This window comes from Arachis stenosperma, chromosome 9, assembly GCF_014773155.1.
Source record: "Arachis stenosperma cultivar V10309 chromosome 9, arast.V10309.gnm1.PFL2, whole genome shotgun sequence".
Taxonomy (NCBI): Eukaryota; Viridiplantae; Streptophyta; class Magnoliopsida; order Fabales; family Fabaceae; genus Arachis; species Arachis stenosperma.
The window spans coordinates 105758114-105769712 of record NC_080385.1 but is presented as its reverse complement, the minus strand read 5'-3'; the positions used below and the strand labels follow the sequence as shown (position 1 = coordinate 105769712).

The window sequence follows — 11599 nt, the reverse complement described above, 5'->3', positions numbered from 1 at the left end:
TCTTCTACTTTTCTTTTCCTCTGACACCTCAAGGAATCTCTATACTGTGACATAGAGGATTCCATATTTTTTGTTCTCTTCTCTCTCATATGAGCAGGAACAAAGACAAAGGCATTCTTGTTGAAGCTGACCCTGAACCTGAGAGGACCTTGAAGCGAAAGCTAAGAGAAGCTAAGGCACAACTCTTTGTTGAGGACCTGACCGAATTCTTCAAAGAAGAAGAACCCATGACAGACGAAAATAATAACAATGCCAACAATGCAAGGAAGGTGCTGGGTGACTTTACTGCACCTACTCCCAACTTCTATGGGAGAAGCATCTCTATCCCTGCCATTGGAGCAAACAACTTTGAGCTTAAGCCTCAATTAGTTTCTCTAATGCAACAGAATTGCAAGTTCCATGGACTTCCATTGGAAGATCCTCATCAGTTCTTAGCTGAATTCTTGCAAATCTGTGACACAGTCAAGACTAATGGGGTAGACCCTGAGGTCTATAGACTGATGCTATTCCCTTTTGCTGTAAGAGACAGAGCTAGGATATGGTTGGACTCACAACCTAAAGAAAGCCTGGACTCTTGGGAAAAGCTAGTCAATGCCTTCTTGGCAAAGTTCTTTCCACCTCAAAGATTGAGTAAGCTTAGAGTGGAAGTCCAAACCTTCAGACAGAAGGATGGAGAATCCCTCTATGAAGCTTGGGAAAGATACAAACAATTAATCAGAAAATGTCCTTCTGACATGCTTTCTGAATAGAGCATCATAGGTATTTTCTATGATGGTCTCTCTGAACTATCTAAGATGTCCTTGGATAGCTCTGCTGGAGGATCTCTTCATCTGAAGAAGACGCCTACAGAAGCTCAAGAGCTCATTGAAATGGGTTGCAAATAACCAATTCAAGTACACTTCTGAGAGAAATCCTGTGAACAATGGGACAAGTCAGAAGAAAGGAGTTCTTGAGATTGATACTCTGAACGCCATTTTGGCTCAGAATAAAATATTGACTCAACAAGTCAATTTGATTTCTCAAAGTCTGTCTGGAATGCAAAATGCACCAAGCAGTACTAAGGATGCTTCATCTGAGGAAGAAGCCTATGATCCTGAGAACCCTTCAATGGAAGAGGTGAATTACCTAGGAGAGCCCTATGGAAACACCTATAATTCTGCATGGAGAAATCACCCAAATCTCTCATGGAAGAATCAAGAGAGACCTCAACAAGGTTTCAATAATAATGGTGGAAGAAATAGGTTTAACAATGGCAAACCTTTTCCATCATCTTCTCAGCAACAAACAGAGAATTCTAAGCAGAACCCCTCTGACTTAGCAACCATGGTCTCTGATCTAATTAAAACCACTCAAAGTTTCATGAATGAAACAAGGTCCTCCATTAGGAATTTGGAAGGACAAGTGGGACAGCTGAGCAAGAAAGTTATTGAACTCCCTCCAAGTACTCTCCCAAGCAACACAGAAGAAAATCCAAAAGGAGAATGCAAAGCCATCAATATGGCCAAATTTGGAGAGGAAGGGGAGGAAGTGAACGCCACTGAGGAAGACCTCAATGGGCGTGCACTAGCCTCCAATGAGTTCCCCAATGAGGAACCATGGGAATCTGAGGCTCAAAATGAGACCATAGAGATTCCATTGGACTTACTTCTGCCATTCATGAGCTCTGATGAGTATTCTTCCTCTGAAGAGGATGAGTATGTCACTGAAGAGCAAGTTGCTAAATACCTTGGAGCAATCATGAAGCTAAATGACAAGTTATTTGGAAATGAGACTTGGAAGGATGAACCTCCTTTGCTCACCAAAGAGCTGGATGACTTGTCTAGACAGAAATTACCTCAAAAGAGACAAGATCCTGGGAAGTTTTCAATACCTTGTACCATAGGCACCATGACCTTCAAGAAGGCTCTGTGTGACTTAGGGTCAAGTGTGAACCTCATGCCTCTCTCTGTAATGGAGAAGCTAGGGATCTTTGAGGTACAAGCTGCAAGAATCTCCCTAGAGATGGCAGACCCTTCCTAGCCACAGCAAAGACTGTGATTGATGTTGATGGAGGTGAACTGATCATTCAAGTGAATGAAGAATCCTTTGTGTTTAAGGCTCAAGGATATCCCTCTGTCACTATGGAGAAGAAGCATGAAGAGCTTCTCTCAAATCAGAGACAAACAGAGCCCCCCACAGTCAAACTCTAAGTTTGGTGTTGGGAGGCCACAACTAAACTCTCAGTTTGGTGTTGAACCCCCACACTCAAACTCTAAGTTTGGTGTTGGGAGGTTCCCACATTGCTCTGATCATTTGTGAGGCTCTATGAAAGCCATCTGTCAAGCTACTGACATTAAAGAAGCGCTTGTTGGGAGGCAACCCAATGTTTTATAATTAACTATTTCCTATGTTTTTTGTAGGTTAATGATCATAAGAAGTCACAAAATCAATTGAAAAAGCAAAAACAGAATGAAAAACAGGAAGAAAAACAGCACACCCTGGAGGAAGATGCTGCTGGCGTTCAAACGCCAGTAAGCCTAGCAGTTGGGCGTTTAACGCCCAGTCTGGCACCATTCTGGGCGTTTAACGCCAGAAAGGGGCACCAGACTGGCGTTAAACGCCAGAAAAGGGCAAGAACCTGGCGTTAAACGCCAGGAATGGGCACCAGCCCAGCGTTTAACGCCAGAAATGGCTCAAAACGTGAATTTTGATGCCATTTGGTGCAGGGATGACTTTTCCTTGACACCTTAGGATCTGTGGACCCCACAGGATCCCCACCAACCCACCACACTCTCTCTTCTTCTTCACCCATTCACCAATCACCTCAATACCTCTTTCCCATAAACCCTTCTTCACTCCTTCATTTTCACACCACCTAAACACCACTTCTCCCCCTCTATGGCCGAAACACAAAGCCACTCCCTTCTTCCTCATTTCTTCTTCTTCTACTCTCCTCTTTCTTCTTTTGCTCGAGGACGAGCAAACCTTTTAAGTTTGGTGTGGTAAAAGCATTGCTTTTTGTTTTTCCATAACCATTTATGGCATCCAAAGCCGGTTCAACTGAGAAGGCATGACCTCAAGCCCATCACTAAGAGAAGGATGGAGCAAACAAGAGACCCCTCTCATCAAGAGATCCCTGAGATACCTCAAGGGATGCACTTTCCTCCACAAGACTATTGGGAGCAAATCAACACCTCCCTAGGAGAATTGAGTTCCAACATGGGACAACTAAGGGTGGAGCACCAAGAACATTCCATCCTCTTCCATGAAATTAGAGAAGATCAAAGAATCATGAGAAGAGGAGCAACAAAGACAAGGAAGAGACATTGAGGAGCTCAAGCACTCCATAAGACCTTCAAGAGGAAGAACAAGCCGCCATCACTAAGGTGGACCCGTTCTTTAATCTCCTTGTTCTTTATTCTTCTGTTTTTCGAATTTTTAGTGCTTATGTTTATCCATGTTTATGTCTTATGATCATCAGTGTCTTAGTGTCTATGCCTTAAAGCTATCAATATGAATCCATCACCTTTCTTAAATGAAAACTGTTTTTATCACAAAAGAACAAGAAGTACAGGATTTCAAATTCATCTTTAAAACTAGCTTAATTAGTTTGATGTGGTGACAATACTTTTTGTTTTCTGAATGTATGCTTGAACAGTGCATATGTCTTTTGAATTTGTTGTTCATGAATGTTAAAATTGTTGGCTCTTGAAAGAATGATGAAAAAGGAGACATGTTACTGAGGATCTGAAAAATCAAAAAAATGATTCTTGAAGCAAGAAAAAGCAGTGAATACAAAAAAAAAAGAGGGGAGAAAAAGAAAAAGAAAAAAAGAAATAAAGTTGTGATCCAAGGCAAAAAGAGTGTGCTTAAGAACCCTGGACACCTCTAATTGGGGACTCTAGCAAAGCTGAGTCACAATCTGAAAAGGTTCACCCAATTATGTGTCTGTGGCATATATGTATCCGGTGGTAATACTGGAAGACAGAGTGCTTTGGGCCACGGCCAAGACTCAATAAGTAGCTGTGTTCAAGAATCATCATACTTAACTAAGAGAATCAATAACACTATCTGGATTCTGAGTTCCTAAAGAAGCCAATCATTCTGAATTTCAAAGGATAAAGTGAGATGCCAAAACTGTTTGGAGGCAAAAAGCTACTAGTCCCGCTCATCTAATTTGGAGCTTAGTTTCATTGATAATTTGGAGTTTATAGTATATTCTCTTCTTTTTATCTTATTTGATTTTCAGTTGCTTGGGGACAAGCAACAATTTAAGTTTGGTGTTGTGATGAGCGGATAATTTATACGCTTTTTGGCATTGTTTTTAGTATATTTTTAGTAGTTTGAGTTGAGTTTTTAGTATATTTTTATTAGTTTTTAGTTAAAATTCACTTTTCTGGACTTTACTATGAGTTTGTGTGTTTTTCTGTGATTTCAGGTATTTTCTGGCTGAAATTGAGGGATCTGAGCAAAAATCTGATTCAGAGACTGAAAAGGACTGCAGATGCTATTGGATTCTGACCTCCCTGCACTCGAAGTGGATTTTATGGAGCTACAGAAGCCCAATTGGCGCGCTCTCAACGGCGTTGGAAAGTAGACATCCTGGGCTTTCCATCAATATATAATAGTCCATACTTTGCCCAAGATTTGATGGCCCAAAACCGGCATTCAAAGTCACCTACAGAAATTCCAGCGTTAAACGCCGGAACTGGCATAAAACTTGGAGTTAAACGCCCAAACTGGCATGAAAGCTGGCGTTTAACTCCAGAAAACGTCTCTACACGAAAATGCTTCATTGCACAGCCCAAGCACACACCAAGTGGGCCCGAAAGTGGATTTTTATGTCATTTACTCATCTCTGTACACCCTAGGCTACTAGTTTTCTATATATAGGACCTTTTACTATTGTATTTTCATCTTGGTTCTTCTGGTTCCCTCTCTCGGGCCGAAACCAATGATCACTTTTGTTCTTATGTATTTTCAACGGTGGAGTTTCTACACACCATAGATTAAGGTGTGGAGCTCTGCTGTACCTCGAGTATTAATGCAATTACTATTGTTCTTCTATTCAATTCCGCTTGTTCTTTGTCTAAGATATCACTTGTTCTTCAACTTGATGAAGGTGATGATTGACACTCATCATCATTCTCACTCATGAACAAAGTGACTGACAACCATTCTTGTTCTACAAGCATCTGAGGCTTAGTGAATATCTCTTGGATTCTTTAATCGGAATCTTCGTGGTATAGGCAGGACCTGATGGCGGCATTCAAGAGAATCCGGAAGGTCTAAACCTTGTCTGTGGTATTCTGAGTAGGATTCAATGATTGAATGACTGTGACGTGCTTCAAACCTGTAACCTGCTGGGCGTTAGTGACAGACGCAAAAGAGGGATTCTATTCCGGTAGGGGAAGGAACCAAACCGGTGATTGGCCGCACTGTGACAGAGTGTATGAGCATTAGCTTTCACTGCGAGGATGGGAGGTAGCCACTGACAACGGTGAAACCCTACACGAGCTTGCCATGGAAAGGAGTAAGAAGGATTGGATGAAGACAGTAGGAAAGCAGAGAGACGGAAGGGAAGGTATCTCCATACGCTTGTCTGAAGCTCTTACACCAATGATATACATAAGTAACTCTATCTTTGTCTTTTATGTTATTTTCGTTCATCACCATATCCATTTGAGTCTGCCTGACTGAGATTTACAAGGTGACCATAGCTTGCTTCATACCACCAATCTCCGTGGGATCGACCCTTACTCGCGTAAGGTTTATTACTTGGACGACCCAGTGCACTTGCTGGTTAGTTGTGCGAAGTTGTGTTTATGCCATGGTATTGAGCACCAAGTCTTTGGAGCCATTACTAGGGATTGTTTATGTTTTGAAAAGTAGTGATCACAATTTCGTGCACCAAAGAACAAGAGTAAATGAGACTAAGACCAAGAAAGCTTATTCAAAAGAACTAAGGAACAAAAGACTAAGTGAAGAACTTTGAATGAAGTGAAAAAACATGAGTCATGAAAACTAACTAGTCCTAGAAGGCATGACAAGTAGAAGTTGAGGGGTGTTCCTTGAATATCTATAGAACCAAGAAGTAGTAAGCAACAAAGACCCAAGGCTCTGAGCATCAACTACTAGGGAGGAAAGAGAAACATTGAAACACTCAAAAAGAGTTAGAAACCCTAGTAGATGCTTGTGGTGAAGATATGTCAAGAAGAGGCCTGGGCAAGTAAATTCTCAGGGGTATTTCAACACCTAGCACCCTAAAGCCAACTGGCTTGGGAGTGTTGATTGAAAGCCCAACTAAAGGGTTGTCTTGAGACAAAACACTTAGAGTCGTGGTCAATAAACAGAAAAGAAGCACAAAAGAGAAAAAAAGAGTCAACCCTTACTACTTCAAGGTGACAATCAATGAAAAGGACCCCTAAGACACATACTTGGAAAAACCCTTAAGGATCTAGGAGCTCTTTGTGATATTCAAAGCATTCATGCATGTGTTGAGCACTTAGTCCAATTACTAGTTATATTGCATCCATTCAAGGTCAAGTCTCAATTCACCAAAAAGACCACTCACATTGATTTGCTTGGGACAAGCAAAGCTTAAGTTTGGTGTTGTGATGACTTACATCATCTACCCTTTTTCTTGCATAAAAAGGACCATAAAAGAGGCATAATTTTATTTGATCCTTGCAATTCATGCCTTAATTGATGAATATCATAGTACATTGCTTTGAAATGAGTTTGTGCTGGATTTCAGGTGGAGAAGACATCAAAAATGGGAAAGAAAACAACAAAACAAGTGGGGCGTGTGAAGCAGGCGTGCCACTTGGAACAAACGCCACAAAAATGTATTGGCGTGGCACGCCAGAAGCTGGGTGTGGCACGCTGGTACAACATTCCAGAGAGCAAAAATGAAGACCATCAAAAGGGCGTGGCACGCCAGAAGCAGGGCGTGGCATGCCAATTCGTGACTAAAAGAACCATCACTATGGCGTGCCACTTTGTGTCGAAGGCGTGGCACGCCAGCCCCAGAGTTCACTTGGGCATGCCACTTGAGAACCAAGGCGTGGCACGCCAAGCTTATGAGATCCACAATTGAATGGGCGTGCCACTTGAGTAACAAGGTGTGGCGCGCCAATGAACAAGGAGACAATGCAAAAGCTAGGCATGCCACTTGGTATCGAAGACGTGGCACGCCAGTTCAAGAAGTCCCACTAAGGCGTGCCACTTGAGTGATGAAGCGTGGCACGCCAGCACCTAAGGAGGCCAAATAAAGCTGGGCGTGCCACTTGAACATCCAGGCGTGGCACACCAACCTCTGGGACCATGGCAAATGAAGGGCGTGACACGCCAGTTTCATGGCGTGGCACGCTGGTAGTATTTTCCAGAGGAAGAATTAAAGGGCCAGTGAACTCAGGCGTGCCACTTGGGAGATGAGGCGTGGCACGCCAGCAAGAAGATGAAGCAAATGAAGGGCGTGACACGCCAGTCTCATGGCGTGCACGCTGGTAGTATTTTTCAGAGAGGAAGAAGAGGAGCCAATGAACTCAGGCGTGCCACTTGGATGACGAGGCGTGGCACATCGGCAAGGGGGTGAAGCTTTAAGAAGGGCGTGGCATGCCAGACCCTGGGCATCCCACGCTGGTACAAATTTCCAGAAGCATATAGATAAGGAAGATGACCTTGGGCGTGCCACTTTGGCTCGAAGGCGTGGCACACCAGGTTACTTGGCCATTTAAAATGTCTTGGGTGTGCCACTTAGGTTCGAAGGTGTGGCACGCCAGGGGTTAAATAGAGGATGGCGTGCCACTTGAATGGAGAGGCGTGGCACGCCAAATCAGAAACAAAAGGATCGTGACACGCCAGAGAAGCGCCAGTCACATGCTAGCTGAAAGATCACGTTTGTTGAGTTTTTTTTCCCTCCAAATTATAATTTTCTTTTCATTTTTGTAATTTTATTTTATTTTCTAGATCTAGGAGTAGTATAAATACCCTTGGAAGTATTGGAAAAGGGGGTTAGCAAGTCACAGAGTTTAGTTTTTTGGGATTTCACTTTTTAGTTTTCACACTTCATCTCTTCCATCTTTTGTACTTTCTCTCTGAGCTATGAGTAGCTAAATTCCCTCTCATTGAGAGAGGGAGCTCTATTGTACTTGATGGATTAATGATAGTGAATTTCTTCTTCTCTTCATATTCTCTTTGATTTGCTAGAAGGAATTTCGTTTTTAATGCTTAGTGTTCAATTAACTTGGAAAAGAGATTGAATGCAAAATGGGTTTCATGGGAACCTTGGAAAAGGAAACATGAAACCATGCTAGAAATCCCTTCTCACACTTGAGTAGAATCTGAGTTTTGGTGTTTGGATATGGTGACATACAATCCTCCCTCTACCTGGACCTATGATGATGTGTGGTATAATCAGGGACCAAGCATATCTCTCTTCATGAGCAATTAGACCAAGGAATTGGCTATTGATCAAGATCTGAGAGATTGAGTCACCAAGGGATTGGGGCTCAATCAATCATGATTATCAAGAGGTCAATGAGTTACATGATTGAAGAGGATATGAGCTTGATTTAATCCAAAGAGACAATATCTCCTGATCTCAATGAATTCCCCCATTCTTATCTCTCCTATTCTTTTATAGCTTTACTTACATTCTGTAAAATCCCATTCCCCTTCACATTCCTGTTATTTACATTTCTGCATTTTATTGCTTTATTTTATTCCTTTGCCATTTATGTTTCTGCCATTTATAATTATGCACTTACAACTTATTTTGTTGAGCTTGACTAATTCACCAATTAATTAAAATTGCTCAAATCTACCAATCTCTGTGGATACGATCCCACTCCATTGTGGGTTAATACTTGACGATAATTTTGGTGTGCTTGCCAAGAGCGGATTCATCAATATTATTGGGAAAGGGTAGTGAATTCCACCCATCAGTGACTATACTGCACCAACTTCCAACTTCTATGGAAGAAGCATCTCAATTTCTGCCATTGGAGCAAACAACTTTGAGATTAAGCCTCAATTAGTTTCTCTAATGCAGCAGAATTGCAAGTTTCATGGACTTCCATCGGAAGATCCTCATCAGTTCTTAGCTGAATTCTTACAAATCTGTGATACTGTTAAGACCAATGGGGTTGATCCCGAGGTCTACAGACTTATGCTTTTCCCTTTTGCTGTAAGAGACAGAGCTAAAATATGGTTGGACTCACAACCTAGAGAAAGCCTAAACTCTTGGGACAAGTTGGTCAATACTTTCTTGACCAAATTCTTTCCACCTCAAAATATGAGCAAGCTTAAAGTGGAAGTGCAAACCTTCAAAACAGAAGGAAGGTGAATCCCTCTATGAAGCTTGGGAAAGATACAAGCAATTAACCAAAAGGTGTCCTTCTGACATGCTTCCAAAATGGAGCATCATATGTATAATCTATTATGGTTTGTCTAAATTGTCTAAGATGTCGTTGGACCATTCTTCTGGTGGATCTATTCATCTGAAAACCCCTGCAGAAGCCTAGGAACTCATTGAGATGGTTGTAAATAACCAGTTCATGTACACTTTTGAAAGAAATCTTGTGAATAATGGGATGACTCAGAAGAAAGGAGTTCTTGAGATTGATACTTTGAATGCCATATTGGCTCAGAACAAAATATTGACTCAGCAAGTCAATATGATTTCTCAGAATCTGACTGGATTGCAAGCTGCATCCGGCAGTGCTAAAGAAGCCTTCTCTGAAGGAGAAGCTTATGACCCTGAGAATCCTGCAATGGAAGAGGTGAATTACATGGGAGAATCCTATGGAAACACCTATAATCCTTCATGGAGGAATCATCCAAATTTCTCATGGAAGGATCAATAGAAGCCTCAACAAGGCTTCAACAATAATAATGGTGGGAGAAATAGGTTTGGCAATAGCAAACCTTTTCCATTATCTTCTCAGCAGCAGACAGAGAATTCAGAGCAGAGACTCTCTGGCTTAGCAAACATAGTCTCTGATCTATCTAAGACCACTCTCAGTTTCATGAATGAAACAAGGTCCTCCATCAGAAATTTAGAGGCACAAGTGGGTCAGCTGAGTAAAAGAGTTATTGAAACTCCTCCTAGTACTCTCCCAAGCAATATAGAAGAGAATCACAAAAGAGAGTGCAAGGCCATAACTATAACCGAAATGGCCGAACTTGGAGAGAGTGAAAAGGCAGTGATTCCCAGTGAGGAAGACCTCAAGGGACGTCCACTGACCAATAAGGAGTTCCCTACTGAGGAACCAAATGAATCTGAGGCTCATACAGAGACCATAGAGATTCTACTGAACTTACTTTTGCCATTCATGAGCTCTGATGAATATTCTTCCTCTGAAGAGAGTGAAGACATTGTTGAAGAGCTGATAAACCCATATTTTATGGTTTATCTTGTGCTTAATTGAGTGGATTTTATCAACTCTTTACCCACTTATTCATACTATTCGCATGTTTTACATTTGCCTTCCTAATTATGTGCTTTGATTGAAAATATGCTTCTTTGATTTTATATTTGCTTATTATTAATTCTTTCTTATTATCATTAGATGCCTTGATATGTGTGTTAAGTGTTTTCAGAGATTACAGGGCAGGAATGGCTCAGAGGATGGAAAGGAAGCATGCAAAAGTGGAAGGAATACAAGAAATTGGAGAAATTGCTAAGCTGTCTAGCCTGACCTCTTTGCACTCAAACGGCTATAACTTTAGCTACAGATGTCCAAACGACGCGGTTCCAGTTGCGTTGGAAAGCTAACGTCTAGGACTTCGGTTTGATATATAATTTGCCATAGCTGCCCCAACACCAGGCGACGCAAACGCGTGAGCCATGCGGCCGCGTCACTTTTCCGTGACCTGTACAGACCAGAAAGCGCTGGAAGTGATTTCTGGGCTATTTCTGACTCAGTTTTCGACCCAGAGAACACAGATTAGAGTTTATAAAGTGGGGGAATGCATCCATTCATAATAATGCTCTCATAATTCACTTTTCATAGTTTTAGATGTAGTTTTTAGTGAGAGAGGTTCTCTCCTCTCTCTCTTAGGATTAGGATTAGAATTAGGATTAGGATTTAGGACTTCTCTTAGTTTTAGGAGTGACTCTCAATCCCAGGTTCTTTGTATTTATTTATTTTTCAATGTTCCATGTTTAGATTGATTTCCTTAATTAATGTTATTTGAGATATTTCAGATTGATGATTGCTGTCTTTTATTTATATAAATAATTTGGATTTTCCTGTTTCCCTTTTGGCTTTGGTTGAATAATTGGTGACTCTAGAGTTATCAAACTCATTGTTGATTGAAAATTGGATTTCTTCATTTCATTAATTCATATTCTAATAACTCTGGCCTTTTCCAAGGAAAGACTAGGAATTGAGGAATCAGAATTAATTTATCCACTTAACTTACCTTCATAGTTAGAGGTTAACAAAGTGGAAGAAAAATCCAATTCTCATCACAATTGATAAGGATAACTAGGATAGGACTTCCAGTTCTTACACCTTGCCAAGAGTTTATTTTACAGTCATTCATTTACTTTTATTGTTTTGAAAATATACCTGTGCCCATTACCCAACTAACCTTTTACCTTAATCCAAAA

General features: G+C 41.2%; 1 non-coding gene across 1 annotated transcript; it reads right to left on the bottom strand.

Moving 5' to 3' along the window:
• Positions 1 to 632: 632 nt before the first annotated feature.
• LOC130953733 (small nucleolar RNA R71) lies at positions 633 to 740 on the bottom strand. Its single transcript, XR_009075895.1, has one exon. It is a non-coding gene; the product is annotated as a small nucleolar RNA R71 (small nucleolar RNA).
• Between the last annotated feature and the right edge of the window lie 10859 nt (positions 741 to 11599).